The sequence below is a fragment of the Mus musculus genome, chromosome 12, assembly GCF_000001635.26.
Source record: "Mus musculus strain C57BL/6J chromosome 12, GRCm38.p6 C57BL/6J".
NCBI lineage: Eukaryota > Metazoa > Chordata > Mammalia > Rodentia > Muridae > Mus > Mus musculus.
In genome coordinates this window covers 5,690,755-5,705,969 of record NC_000078.6, presented here as the reverse complement: position 1 = coordinate 5,705,969, position 15,215 = coordinate 5,690,755, and positions in this window count along the sequence as shown.

Sequence of the window (15,215 nt, the reverse complement as noted above, 5' to 3'; positions counted from 1 at the left end):
GAGGTAGGAGCCTACACTCTCAATTAAAGGCTTGTGTGTGTGTGTGTGTGTGTGTGTGTGTGTGTGTGTGCGCGCACGCACGAGCGCATGTGCTATAAATTTCTTATCAGGTACTCTTCTCTAGAGACTTCTTCCACTCGTTGGTTATTTAGTGTTGTTTTGCTTTGTTCTCTAGTATTTGAGTATTTTTCATCTGCTTTCCTATTATGCATATCTAGTTTTAATTGTATTATTATCCAAGAACGTATTTGATGTAAGTTCTATTATTTTAAAGTTGTTAAGATGAGTTTTGTAGCCCAAAGGTACTCTATTTTATAATTCTCCATGTGAGTTTGAGGAAAACGTGGATTCTATTGTTATTGGATGGACTCTTCTATAAATGTCAATTTGAACCAGTTGATTGACGGTGCTTTTCCAATTATATCCTTACTAATTTTCAGCCTGCTTGATCTTCCAATTACTGTGAGGTATTAAAGTCTTCAGCTACAGTAATGGACTTAGCCACTTTTTCTTAAAGTTCTATTAGTTTTGTCTCGTGTATATTGGCACTCTTCAGCTAGTTGCACAGACATTAAATATTCTTATGTCTCCTTGAAACAAAAGGCACCTTTATAACATCCTCCTAAACTCCTAATATTTTTCCTTGTTTTATAATCTGCCTTGAAATTACCATAGTGTATCCAGTTGTCTGTAGTAGATACTAGCATATCACTTCAACTTTAATATATACGAATGTCTTTCTTGTAAGCACAACATGAATGGTTCTTGTTTATGTCCACTCTGAGGGGCTCTGTCTTCCTAACTGTTTTTTAGACCATTGATATTTAAAGGAATTATCAATACAGTTGGGTCAACAGTTTGTGTGTAAGTGCTTATCTATGACATATGCACATTACTTTTTTGTTTTTGCCTCCTCTTTTGTGGTCTTTGTTCTGATTTTAAATGAGTTTATTATTTTTCTCAATTTTCTCTACTTTTGACATATCATCTTCTTCAGTTGATTAGTATATCATATAAATTCTAAATTTTAGTGTTTAAAATTTTAAGATGTGTGTTTCTGTCAGTTGATGTCCATAGTTAAGTCATAGGACACTACTTCTCGGTTAGGGAAAGTAAGGTTCAAAGCATATTACTGAAAGAAAGAAAGAAAGAAAGAAAGAAAGAAAGAAAGAAAGAAAGAAAGGAAGGAAGGAAGGAAGGAAGGAAGGAAGGAAGGAAGGAAGGAAGGAAGGAAGAAAGAAAGAAAGAAAGAAAGAAAGAAAGAAAGAAAGAAAGAAAGAAAAGTAAACATCAGTCATAACCAGTTCTGAAGCCTGCAAGTTACAACTGGTCTGGTGAAACAAGCCCAATGGGGCAACTGTGGCACAAACATTGGAATAACTGAGTTCCCATCTGTCTGTTTGCATTGCCAGTCTGTGATTGCATGCTATCTAGTGTTATACTTTGTGGTTCCAATGCCAGTGTGGTTTCTTCTGACTTTTACAGTCCTGCTTTTCAGCTCCCCCTAAGATGTTCAGGCATGACATATGGAACAATATCAAGTAAAGGAATATGACCCTCAGTTTGGGATAGCTGCGAGCTGCCTATATTTAATGAGTTTCTTTCTTTCTCTCTCTCTCTCTTTCTTTCTTTCTTTCTTTCTTTCTTTCTTTTTAACAAGAGAACTCAAATTTCTCTAGTGTTTTCTATTTGTCCTCCCCATGTTCTTCAAGTTTCCCTTTATACTGGGTCTTAAATGGAGTTCACATCTTCTTTCACCTCTAACCCTATCTTGGCCTTTTGCTGGTGCTCTGTTGCTATAGTAATAAAATGGGATAGAACTGAAGTATCCCATCCTCATTTTAGTCTTCCAAAGTATGTGTCCTGCACTCTCACACTCACAACTGACAATTTTCCTTCTTAGGTGAGACAGGAAGTCCAGAGGTGACTGAAGCTGGACAGATAGTCACCATTAGAAGAGAAACTCATTCCTAAAGCCATTGTCTCTCAGAGCTGTGTTTTCTTTAAACAGAAGATGCTTTCCCCATTCAGCTGCCAGAGCTACACGTTTTTACACTTCCTACCAAGAAAAACCTGGTAGGGTTCACTCAAGTAAACCCTCCACACAAAATAGAGACCATCTATCTAAGACTGTGGGCTCTGGGTCTATAGGAAGCCTCCAGAAATTTATCAAAATGACCAGGTAAGTGACTGCTTCATCCCAGGCCAGAGTCACTTCAAGCCCAGTGCTTTACTACTATAGCATCTAGCTTTACTTAGCCAAATCTCACTTTATAACCATGGTTTTAGTCGGAAGCCTTTTTTTTCCCCCTGAGACAGGGTTTCTCTGTATAGCCTGTATAGCCCTGGCTGTCCTGGAACTCACTCTGTAGAACTCAGAAATCCGCCTGCCTCTGCCTCCCAAGTGCTGGGCTTCAAGGCATATGCCACCACTGCCCAGCAGCACTTCTTTTTCTCAAGAATTCATCAGAATCTTCCAATTGAGAGCAACCTGAAAGTTCTATTCAGCTGGACAATGGTGTTCCCCACTCAGCTATGACCCAGCTGAACCCCCACCTGCCTCTGCCTTTGCTATGATCTTCTCTCAAGCCATATGGCAAGGCTCCATACACCCAAGTTACCCCATCTTTGAAATAAAAGATTTGAGCCCCAGTGCCAAATGTGTGAGTAAGTTCAAAGATTTGTGCTATCTTTTAACAGTCAGCCAATTCCTGTGCACAAAGGGGAAAAAAAAAATCAATTTTTGGACCAGCTTTGTTCTTGGGGGAAAGAAATCAATCATGGTTCTAGCCAATGATCCTATTACCCTCTGGATTCCGGGTCCCTCCTTCACATCCCCCATTATACGTTGACATTAGCTGTATTGAACTACATTTCCATAATGTTTCTGTCTGGGTTCAAGATTAAACTACCTTTTACAATCACTTCCCTTCTTAGCATCCTTAGATGCTTATTAGTTGTCCCCTGCCCTAGTAAGTGAAGTAATTAGCTCAGAGAGCACAAACTCCCTTAATGCCTTCAGAATCCTGCCATCCAATGCTGATTTCTCTAGGTTCTGAGCTGCAACAGAGCCTCTCTCTCAGCTTTTGGTTTAATTATTCTTCAAGGTCATCACTGTGCCACCCTTTCCAAGTTCTTTTCCCTCATTGCTTCTGTTTTTGAGCAGATTTTTAAATCAGCTCCACAGCTTGGCCAGTTTTGAGTCATTACTAAGCTTCAATCCCCTTTCACACTTATTACTTGGCCTATTTTTCTCCCCTGCCTTGCCTCATTCTCGGATACATTGGCAAGATTGTTTCTGATTCTTTCAAACTTATTTGCTGGGTTGGGATTGTTCTGTGTTTCAGTAACCTGCATCTTTTCTCTGAGATTTGAACTGATCCTGGGTAGCCTTGATTTGAGACCTGGACCTTCTTTACTTCTCTGGTTTACAGCACCAACATGTCTTTCTTTTCAGATGCTGATTGCAGCTCCATGATGGACAGCATTCTTTTGATACTGGAAATGCTCACTCTGTCAGCAGGAGCCCTAAGAAGACAGCATCTCAACCTGTGGTCCTTCAACAGCATCCAGCTTCCAGCGTTTCCAATCCATCTACTGATTTATTTCTGTCTTCAGCTTTGGCAGAAACCAGAATCCCAAGGTGAAAATGATAAAACAAATGCAACAATTATCATAATAATGCCACCTCCCACTGGAGAGCATCAAAGGCTTTTCAAGTACTTTCCTATAAATTATCCAATTCAGAAGACATTACATAACAGACCTTTTTTTTTTCCTTTCTTCTACCTATTATTCTAATTATTTTCTATTTTCTTCCAAACTCCTATTGTAATTTCTGTCTTCCCCACTCATCTTGTATTGTCAAGCCGCATCTTAAAGAACTATAGAAGGCACTTTAGAGATGGATCAGGACGCGGGAGGTACTGAACATTGTCAAGTGACAGAACACAAGGCTGAGCATTCAGTCTAACTCCTGGATGTGAAGCCAAGATTTACAACCTGTAAAGCACATGGAGGGATAATCAGAAAGCCTTATTAGGAGAGCACACAACAGAAATTGTACAAATGCTACAATTCACAGACACACAGAAGACCCAAATACCCCTCAGTAACACCAGGCTCAGATCAACTTCTCATCTCAGTCCAGGTTAAGAAAAATATGTTCACCCATAAAATACGCTCCATACAATGCTAGTTGTCAGATTTCCTGGGTTCAAATCTCACCTCTATGACCTTAGAAATCTTTTGTAACCAAACCGACTCAGTTTTTCCATCTATAGAATGGAAAGGGCCATGATATTTCCCTCCCAGAGTTACATAAGAGCAGAATGAGTTCATCTTAGTGAGATGCTGCAGAAAGGGTCTGATACCTGATAAAATACTATTTAGGAAACTGCTCTAGTATTGTTGTTGTCACTATTATTATTACTGTTGTTACCTAATGTCACAGGAATTTCTTCAGGAATGTAGGAGATGCAAAAGAAAATTTATGAGATAAGGGTTGAGATGGAAGTGGATTTTTGAGATGCAAACTTGGCTACCAGAGGGTTCTTCCAGGTAAATAGCTACTGGTCTAATTCTAGAAAATAAGGACAGTCCTAGATGATAATGATGTTTTTGTTATTTAACGTATACATTCTGTTTAAAGTGTGGACACCTTGAAAGTTGGAAATCAAAATGTTTTAGAAGAAAACAGTAAGTGCCAATGTCTTAGTTTATTTTCTTGTTGCTGTGATCAAAGAGTCAGACAAAAACAACTTAAGGGAGAAAGGGTTGATTTCATCTCATGTTCAGGTACAGTACATCACAGCAGGGAAGAAAAAGAGAAGGGAGCAGAAGCTTAAAACAACTGGCTACATCACACCCACCATCAGGAAGCAGACATGGATGGACTAGTGCTTACTTTTTACCTCCTCTTCTCCACTTATATAGTCCAGGATCCCATATGGGGCCCACTGTTGTGGATAGCCCTGGGGCTAATTATATTTGATGTTAATTCTGTTCTCCTGTGAGTGGCTGCAAACACGGAATGAGTCAGCACTCAGGTGATTTCCTGTAAACCTGCTTCCCACCTTAATTTGTAAAATAAAGGCAACCTGATGATTGGGCAGATAAAAGGGAAGGTGGAGCAGAAGTTGGGAAGAGAAAATAAATAGAAAATGGAAGAGGGAGAGGACACAGAGGAGGAGGAAGAAGAAAAGCAGAGCAGAAGCACATGGCCTGGAGAATCTACAAGTTCTAAGGGGTCTCATTGATGTGGAAGATGGTAGTGTAGCAATAGATCTGTCCAATCTAGGCACACGACATGTATTCATATTAATTGAGTTATGTTTTCATTGCTGGGGTATATTTGGGTTGGAGATTTACTGCAGCAGCCCACAGTGGGCAAGTGTTCCCTGCAATGATGCCCAGGGACCAGCTTTCCAGGTGATTCTAGATTCTGTCAACTCAGTAATTAATATCAACCACCTACAATCTCTTGAAGAAAAAAAGGAGCAATAAACACATGCTTCCCAGGTGCTACATGAGGTAAACTTCCTACCAACCTAGCCCCAAACCAGAACACGTCATTACATCAGTTTTCATGCTGAATTTCTACATGTTCTTCTCTCATTACATTATTAGAAAGCAGGAATGAGAAAAGAAAACCTGATGCCAGGATAAGGTATGTGAGAGTTCACTTTGCTGATGGGAGCAAATTATTGCAAGAAACTAAGCAATAATATCTGTGCATTTAGAGCGAAAACTATTTTGTCTAAGGAAAGGAAGCACTGCTTCCATGATGAGGTAGCAATATGAAGAACCAAATATTTGGCCTTCAAATTCTCTAGTCTTCATTTCAGCCTAGATAGAAAAGGAGATAGAAGCCACATTCCCAGAAATATCATATTTATCGGCAGTGATAAATTTGGCAGAGTCTGAAGGGCCCGTCTACACTTACTTTAGCAGCAAAGACTCGGAAAATGGGCAATTGCTTCTTCAACATGATAAAAGCATCCTGGAGTTGAGCAATTGATTGAAAAAAATGAGACTAGCCTACCAAAGATGAGAACTCTGGGAGCTCATTCATGTTCAGAGAAAGAATCCAAGCGTGGCTAAGAAAGGCAAGCTAACTGGTACTGTGAAGGGACTGAGTGGAAACTGCATACTGCAGATCAGGGAGTGTGCTCCTGGTAAAGTACTCACTCTTTTTTTTTCCTTCACTTAGATGACTAGGATCAAACTGCTTTGCTCGGAATTCTACTGGTCTACAGATCCATGTCTGAAGCCTTGGTTCTAATTCCATTTTTCTAAGGTTCAAGAGAACCAACCTGTGGTTGGTTTTGGAGGGGGGAGAAAAAAAAGTCTTTCAAGCTATTTTATTCCAGCCCACTGAGAAGTTAGATCTAAGGGGATATTTCAATTAGATCTGTACCTCTATGAACTTTCAAGGAAATCAACAAACCTAAAAACTGTGATTAAATGGGTCTTCCAAGCAAGGAAAGGTCTTTGTAGAGCCAGGAAAGGCTTATCTATTTACCTATAGGTAAGGCAGGTAGAGAATGAAATGTATGTTATTTGATGGTTTCAAAAGTCATTGAGCATCTTCCCCTTCTGCACTATACTGAGTAGCTCTGTGATAGATCCCATTTGGTAGACCGGTGCATTATCATCTTCTTCACAGCTGACTGTACTATACAAACTTGGCTCAACCACATTGCTAACTCAAGCTCTGCAAACTCAAAAGACGTGTTGGCAGTACTATTTTTCCCTTGTTTATTATTATGTGTTGACATCCAGACACATTCTCAGGCAGGTCCTGAAGACTTCGGATTTTTACAATATTACAATTTCAGCAAGCTGGGTGTTAAAAAATGGAAATTGGACAGACTGTTATCAACTTTAATCGAGCATTAGAGCATCGGAGCCTGAAGGCGCAGTATTTAACGGTTGGAATGGGGTGGTCAAGTAAAATGCTGTCTCTTTCATTTGGAATCTGGGAATAAAGCCAACCCAGATAAAGGGGGAGAAAGCCATTACTCTGACAGCTGTGGCAGAGCACGAGGATCTGTGTTACAAAGGAGGCCAAGATGCAAATATTTCAGTACACTTGGGTAAGGTTTGTCTACTGAATTCCAGTTTGCAGATTTTTGTGCATAGTGGAAATAAATAAGCCCAAACATGAAATAATGTCTGACTACAATGAAATCAATGAGTTGATATAAAAAAAAAAATAGGTCCTGTGACATCATACTGCCTGGCCTGATTTGGCCTCTGATGTCATTATCTTTCTCTAGAATCATAGTTGTCATCTTAGAGACCCAAATATTTTATTGCCCTGGTTTGGCTTCTTTGCTTCAGCCACCAGGCATGGTTCTCTGTGTACTCTATAGAGAATAATTCTAGAATCACTGTTTTTAATTATGTTGGACATCACTAAGCATTCACCTGTTAGCAGTCATCTTGGAAACTGCCCAAGGAAGATAACTATTTTACTGGAAGGTAAAGATCTCTATTTTCTCTCTCCGTTAGCCACACCCCAGACATCATCTACTCTGTTAATGTGATTTTGCACATTATAAACGTTCAGAATGTTAAACCAGGAACACTATTTTTTTCTTTAAAACAAAATATATTGTTTATGTAAGAAGTCTAATGACCCATAGCAATCCAATTTACATGTAAAGTACAAGATTTCATATTGAATTAGTTTTATTACTTCACATATGAAAGATATTGAACAGTGGTAGGTATATTGTATTTGTATCAGAAAAATACGAGGGCAGATTTATTGGGCCATTGCTTAATAACATTAGAATCGATTATCTCAATGAGAAGCAAGAAATCTCTTTGCTATGGGAAGAAAGATCATTTCCCGCACAACACTGATGTCCACTGAGCCCTTTCCTGTCTCAACTCAACAGAGTTCCCACGGTTAAAGAGTTAGCAGGGTTTCCAAGTGATAACACTAACTTTGTATCAATAGCAAGGGAATATTGCTGATTCCACTGGAAATTTACCAACACATTTGATATGCTAGGAATTATACCAAAATTATTAAACTTAAGGTATTTTATCACTCATTTATTTATATGCTAATTATGTTGACTCCTTTGGCCCCTCCAAAGTTGAGTTTAATGTCTACCATGTTTTTCTATATTATAGAAACCGCAGATGTGATTTTTTTTTATATTTTAGTTTTAATTTTAAACACTAACCACTAGCTGACCTCTTTACAAAGCAATTTTCTCTTATAAGTTATGAAATATCTGAAATATTTTGGGAGTGAGATGACTTTTTTATTTTAATCAAAAATGTTGCTCTGCAAGTACTGTTATTGAGCAGTAAGACATTTTGTATTGCTTTCAATGGTCATATCTTCTTTGTGCCATCCCTTTGGCCTTACCTCAGCAAATTTCCATTTAATATGATGGGAATGGTCCATTTATATTGTTTAAACCAAATGGAGACAAAGTGCAATATTGGTTTAACCAAAATTCAAAATAAAAAAGAGACAATACTTTAAAGGTCAAACAACTTCACATTCCCACTTGCAATAAATAAATAAATAAAATCTAGATATTTTATTTAAGAGTAAACAGAAGGTAGTTCTATGCATGGTTTATTTAGCTTAACATCGTGCTATCAAGTTCAAATTTTTTCCTACAAGTGTCATGATTTCATTTTTTCATTATGGCTACATAAAACTGCATTTCCTTTATCCACCAATATGTTAATTAGCAGCTAGCCTCCTTCCATCTTCTGGCTATTGTGGATAGCTCAGCAGTGAACAGCGATGTGCCTGTAGATATTGGGATATATTGACTAAGAGTCAATGCCAGGGAGTAGTGCAGCTGGGTCATTTGGTGGCTTTATTTTTAGGTTGTTTGTTGATTTAGAATATTGTGCTATCTCCACAATAGCTGCACAACTTTGCCTCCCCCAACTGCAGTAAACAGAGTTTTCCCTTTCTTTACACCCCCACTTGTCATTTGTTTGCTTCATGACATCCACTCTGACCAGTATGTAATGAGATCTGAAAGGGATTTTAACTTGCATTACTCTGATAGCTAAAGATTTTAAATGGCTATTCTTATATTTATTGGCCACTTACATTTCTTCTTTTGAGGACTACCTATTCTTGGGTAGGTTTTTTTTGTTGTTGTTTACTTCTTGTATTTCTTCATCTAACCTAAATATTAATTCCCTTCTGATGGGCAGTTGACAGTTGATGTCCTATCGGCTGTCTCCACTCTGGTGAGTATGTCAGAAGCTTTCTAATTTTCATTATCACATTTGTCAATTCTTGGGATGATTTCCTGTGCCATTGGAGTATTTTTCCAAGAGAACCCCTTGCTTATTCCCATGTCTCAGTATTTTACATGTGTTCCCCTAGCAGAAGTTTCATGCTTTACATTAAGGACTTTGATCCATTCTGAATTGGTTTTTATGCAGGGTGAGCAACAGGAATCTGTCTTCATTCTGTTATATGTGGAAAATATGGATACAAGATTTTTGTTTCAGGAGCTCAGGCATTGAAACTTATTCTCATCTTGTGAAGGGTGAAAAGAGTATTCTTCCCCACCCACATTTATTTCTTGGAATAAGAGATGCTTCTAATCTTTCTGAGGCTCAGATAATGGGATTTTTAGTCAGACTGCATGTGCTTTCCATGACCTTTCCCCTACTAGACGTCCAGACACAGATCCAACGCAACATTTAAGTAAACAAAACTAAGTGAAATAATTAAAATATCTTTACTAGGAAAGGAAAAAAGATCAGTGAAGGCTAGTATACTGTATGTCTCTTACCACAATAAATGACTAATACTCACTCTAGAGAAGCTATTCTTAACTGTAAGCCTCAACTCCTTTGGAATCACACATCAGATAACCTGCACGACAGAAATTTATATATATCAAAAATGATTCATAACAGTAGCAAAAGATAGTTATGACATAGCAACAAGATAATGTTATGGTTGGGCTCACCGTGGCACGAGGGACTGTATCAAAGGGTCATAGCATTAGGAAGATTAAGAACCAGTGATCTAGAAAGGCAATGCACATGGCTATATGAGTTTTCATATTCCATGATGTCTGTATGCACACACGTGAACTTGCAGTCTACACAATGAGGCCTATGAAAACAAGTGGCCTATGCTCATGTTTTACTAGTTGTACTAGTAATTGTACTAGTTTTGTCTCTTTTTGGAAGAAATAATATGCTTAACCCAAAGATTAAACTTAAGGTTTTTTTTTTTTTTTTGCTACAAAAGAAATGGTCCCCCTATTTTTTTACGCTAGAGTCCAAAGTCTAGATTTAGCTGCTCAATCCATCCTCTGTCATCATGAACACTTACTCACCAGCTAGCAAAGGACTTGAAGGCAGCCAAACTTCTGCCACAAGTAAATGAGTCCCCTAGGTGGGTCATAATCACATGGCAACTGGTCTCCCAAATCACCACTATGTATCCATCAAACAAAGGAATCCTTGGCTGTCCCTTTCGCTTCAGAGACTAACCTTACAAAGGAAGGCGAGCTGAAACCTCAGCATTTCATTTCTGCTTTACTACAGGAGGCTCACCTTGACAAAGAACTTCTATTTTTAAGCACTACAGTTTCTATTCTTATATGTTAGCTCCAGCCTTTTCCACAAATCATCATCAAGGGTCCAGTAAGCATCTGTAGCAGCTCTCCTACCACAAAGCTTTCAATGCCCTAGGATGTGTGTTCCACGGTCATTCCAGCTGGACTATTTGTGGATCGCTAGTGATGTTTAAGCCAATGGGCTGTTTGGTAGAAAGGCCAATAATGTATAGAATATGCTTCTTTCATTGGAATTCATAGGCTTCCGGGGAGGTAAATTCAATAAAGGATACAAGTCATAAATATTAGGCGCTCTCTCTCTCTCATTGTGTGTGTGTGTGTGTGTGTGTGTGTGTGTGTGCCACCAAAATATAAAGTCCTTTTCATCAGCTCTACTATACTGCATTAGTAAGTCAGAACAGTGGATTCACATTACTTAAATATTGTCCATGATGATTGAAATACACACTCTCCTTTTCTTGTCTTTATCTAGAAAAGTCAACTCATATCTTGGAATCTTCTACTGAAGGGAAAAAAGGCATCAATATAAAATTTCCATTTTTATTTGAACCCGAAAGTCTTTAGCTTCCCATTGTTTGTTCTAAATTTGGAATACATTTTCACAAAGAAAGAATTGTAGCATTTACTATCAGTTCTACTTCAGTCTTTAAATTTTACTTGACAAGATCATAATAGCTGTTAAGAGAATCTATTAAAACGAAATCTGTATTTGTTTCTTGGCTAGCTGCTATGACAAAGTACTTGTCAATGGCAGCTTAAGGAAGAAGGGTTTATCCGGGCTCACAGTTTGAGAGTATAATGTGTCTTTGCAGGAAAGGCATGAAGGCAGGAGCTTGAGACAGCTACAGGATGCCTCCAATCAAGAAGCAGAAGGAGATGAATGTGGTGCTAGGATTAGAGCCACTCTTTAGAATGGATTCTAGCACCTTCATTATAGACATGCCCTGGGATTTGTTTCCTGGGTGATTCTAGATACTATTGATCTAAGAATTAATACTCATCATTCCGTAATCTAACCCTTCTACTACTTCTGCAGTTTCCCTCTACTGATTGGTCACCTCCATCACTACTTCCTTCCCTCTTCTTCTTTTTTTTTTTTTTTGATATTATTTACATTTCAAATATTATCCCCTTTCCTGGTTCCCCTCCAAAAAAACCTTATCTCCTCCCTCTTCCCCCTGCTCACCAACCTACCCACTCCCACTTCCTGGCCCTGGCATTCCACCACACTGAGGCATAGAGCCTTCACAGGACCAAGGGCCTCTCCTCCCATTGATGACCAATTAGACCATCCTCTGCTACATATGCAGTTAGAACCATGAGTCCCACCATGTGTTATCCTTGGTTGGTGGTTTAGTCTCAGGGAGCTCTAGAGGTACTGGTTAGTTCATATTGTTGTTCCTCCTATGGGACTGCAAACCCCTTCAGCTCCTTGGGTACTTTCTCTAGCTCCTTCATTGGGGACTCTGTGCTCGGTCTAATGGAAGGCTGTGAGCATCCACTTCTTGTATTTGTCAGGCACTGGTAGGGCCTCTCAGGAGACAGCTATATCAGGCTTCTTTCAGCAAGCTCTTGTTGGCATCCACAATAGTGTCTGGGTTTGGTGGTTGTATGTGTAATGGATCCCTGGGTAGGGCAGTCTCTAGATACATCTTCCTTCCATCTCAGCTCCGAACTTTGTCTCTGCAATCCTTCCAAAATACTCCTTCCAAGGGGTATTTTGTTCCCCTTTCTAAGAAGGATCGAAGTATGCACATTTTAGTCTTCCTTCTTGAGTTTCATGTGGTTTGTGAATTGTATCTTGGGTGTTCTGAGCTTCTGGGCTAATATCCACTAATCAGTGAGTGCATATAATGTGTGTTCTTTTGTGATTGGGTTACCTCACTCAGGATGATAGCCTCCAGATCCATCCATTTGTCTAAGAATTTCATGAATTCATTGTTTTAAATAGCTGAGTAGTACTCCATTGTGTAAATGTACCACATTTTCAGTATCCATTCCTCTGTTGAGGGGCATCTGGGTTCTTTCCAGCTTCTGGCTATTATAAATAAGGCTGCTATGAACATAGTGGAGCATGTGTTCTTATTACCAGTTCAAACATCTTCTGGATATATGCCCAGGAGAGGTACTGCTGGATCCTCCAGTAGTACTATGTCCAATTTTCTGAGGAACTGCCGGACTGATTTCCAGAGTGGTTGTATAAGCTTGCAATCCCACCAACAATGGAGGAGTGTTCCTCTTTCTCCACATCCTTGCTAGCATCTGCTGTCCCCTGAATTTTTGATCTTAGCCATTCTGACTGGTGTGAGGTGGAATCTCAGGGTTGTTTTGATTTGCATTTCCTTGATGATTAAGGATGTTGAACATTTTTTCAGGTGCTTCTCAGCCATTTAGTATTCCTCAGTTGAGAATTTTTTGTTTAGCTCTGTACCCCATTTTTAATAGGGTTATTTGGTTCTCTGGAGTCTAACTTTGTGAGTTCTTTGTATATATTGGATATTAGCTCCTATCAGATTTAGGATTGATAAAGATCTTTTCCCAATCTGTTGGTTGCCTTTTTGTCTCATTGACAGTATCTTTTGCCTTACAGAAGCTTTGCAATTTTATGAGGTCCCATTTATCAATTCTTGATCTTATAGTACAAGCCATTGCTGTTCTGTTCAGGAATTTTTCCTCTGTGCCCATATATCCAAGGCTCTTCCCCACTTTCTCTTCTATAAGTTTCAGTGTCTCTGATTTTCTTTCTTTTCTTATGTGGCAATCTTACATATCATATGTTGTTAAGGTTCTTGGACTAACCTTCTCACCCCTCAGAATGCTGTTTTTTGAGTCTACCTATGAGATGTAAACAGAGCCAGACACTCCACCTTCTTCTTGCCCTATCTCAACCAGTCCAGAACACAAACTCACAACATCTCAAAGGAGAGGAACATTGGAAGAACCAAAGGTGTGAGTGTAGAAGACAATGTTCTGGAAAGAAATGACATCATTTGGGATTACAGGACTTTTGAAGGATACAGCACAATTGGGAAACATTCATTTATCTGTTGTCCAACTGGTCAGTGTGATCCTCAAAGTGTGGCATCGGGATTTTCTTATCTCTTCATTGGAACATAATGCATAGAAAATAGCATGCAAATGATTGCTTAATTAATTAACTAATCTATGCTACGAGATTAATTAAGTCCCCCAAACAAACTTCCATGTATTCAGTGGTCTAAACTAGAATTGAGGAGGAAAGCAGCTTAATTGAATTAGTCCACTCTGAGGCATAAATTATTAAAAATACATCCATCTGAAGTAAGGCTTGGCAATGGTGTTTTTTAAAAATATGCCCAGGAGGTTTTCATGAGAAGTCTGGCATTGGAAACTTCCTGTATGCTGGCTGCTGCAGCTTGTGATGCAGCTCCTACCATCATATTCTCTCTCTCTCTCTCTCTCTCTCTCTCTCTCTCTCTCTCTCTCTCTCTCTCTCTCTCTCTCTCTCCATGCCTCTGGCTATACTACTTTTGTGGTTCTTCTCACATAAACCTTTCTTTCCAGTGCTCCTCAAATGGTTTCTTTCAAAAACCTGAAGAGGCAGTATTATCCACCATCTGTCTACCCAACAGCTTCCTGTTGCTATTCCCTCTTGTCTCCTGTATAGGATGGTTTTTAGTCTTACAGGTGGATAAGAAAATTGTTTCATTGTGAATGTGAATTAAATTACCAGAATAAGATATCACCTCTGTATAAACAAAAATAAAAGAGTTTCTAGAAAATGTAAGAACTTTGATGACTGAAATGAGGAACACACACACACACACACACACACACACACACACACACATACACAAAGGTCATAAGGAGTCCTCAGCAGCAGGACATCGCCATGACAGATGGATTGGACTGATGTTAGTATCCTTCATCTTTAATGTAAAATGCATTATTAAGTATAGAAGAAGATCCATCCTAGTTTCCAAAGCTATGAAAACAGGCCATGATTCCAGCTGCAGTGATTCCCAGGGTCTCCTTATCCTCTCCCCTAAAATAGCAGCACAGTTTGAAAATGACCTACTCAGTGCTGCTGAGGTTAGTGTTTCCTTCTGGTAGACTCAAACTTGTCTCATCTTGCTCCATTTCTACAAAAACAGAAACCCCAGTGACCTAACAGAGCAAGTGTGGGGCATTGCTCAAGGGCTTAAAGATGGATGTGTATCATGAAACCATCATAATTGTCTTCTTTGTTGATGGACCTACTGTCCTTGTGAAATATTTAGAGCTTGGTCATTTCAGAGGATCTAAAATACCCTGACTGCTTGTCTTCCACATGTATGCCTTTCAGACCAATTTTTATGTAATGGGGTGATATTTGTCAGGATTAATTAATACACAGGAGGAAAGAGCTATCTATGATTAAACCAACTTCTCAGGTTTGTTATAAATATTTTATCCATGTCTGTGACTCCACAATTCTGCCTTTGTCACTTAGGAAATAGTCCTAGATATGAGACTCAAAACTTCATAGGATTGAAAAAGAGATAGAAGACTTCTCATAATTCTTATAACCAGGACTCTACTGGGGAGAATCTAAGAGAACAATGGAACACTGAACAAGAGATGGCAATCTCCAGAATACAAGGA